This window comes from Nipponia nippon, unplaced genomic scaffold (assembly GCF_047370975.1).
Source record: "Nipponia nippon isolate SJK-2023a ecotype South Korea unplaced genomic scaffold, ASM4737097v1 scaffold_11, whole genome shotgun sequence".
NCBI lineage: Eukaryota > Metazoa > Chordata > Aves > Pelecaniformes > Threskiornithidae > Nipponia > Nipponia nippon.
The window spans coordinates 1,435,459-1,436,270 of NW_028262302.1; positions in this window are offsets into that span (position 1 = coordinate 1,435,459).

Sequence of the window (812 nt, forward strand, 5' to 3'; positions counted from 1 at the left end):
CTGCTGCTATCTGTTTTAATATCTTGTAATATAAAAGTCTTTTAATGATGAACCTCATGTGGTATAGCTTGAGTAAGTTTCATGCGATGCTTCCTGACTGCCTATATTGTCTTAAATCCCAATTCGGAAAAGAAAAAACCCTAAATCATCCTCAAATAGCAAAGATATTATTTATACAAATATTTGCATTTGAATGAGTCAATATCAGAACTATAGTCATTGTTCCTAATAGGTATGATGCTAGTTGAATCTTCTGAATATATATCACATGTCAGCTGGTAGAATTACATTCTCCCTCCCACTTTTTTTTTTTTACTATTGCAAAGAAGGAAGCAGCTTTACTCATTCATTCATCAAGGAAAAAGCAGGTCTGGATCCCTGAGACACCGATACCTGCAGAGCTGTATGTCCAAATATTTCCATTTCACAGGAATGGTGATGACACATTACTTGCACCCTTTATACAGCCCAATTACACTGAGGTAGGAAATGGTGGGTACAGAAAATACTTTTGTAAATATACAAAGTTTATGTGGAAGCAAGCATTTCTGAGCACAGTTTTGATCTGGGAAAAACGGTGGTGGGATACGGATAAAAGGATTGAGAACTGGCAAGATGCTAGGGTGGAAAGGATGTGCACTGTGTTGTAAGTAGAAGGTAAGTTTGGAGGAAGAACAGCATGGTAGAGGGTAGCGGACATGATTTGAAGTTCTGTTTTGGGTAAGAAGGTAGGTAAAGCCACCAGTACAAGGGTTCGGTTTTATGCTGCTGGACCAAGCAGTACAAAGAACGTGAACAGAGCCGCAGCTACA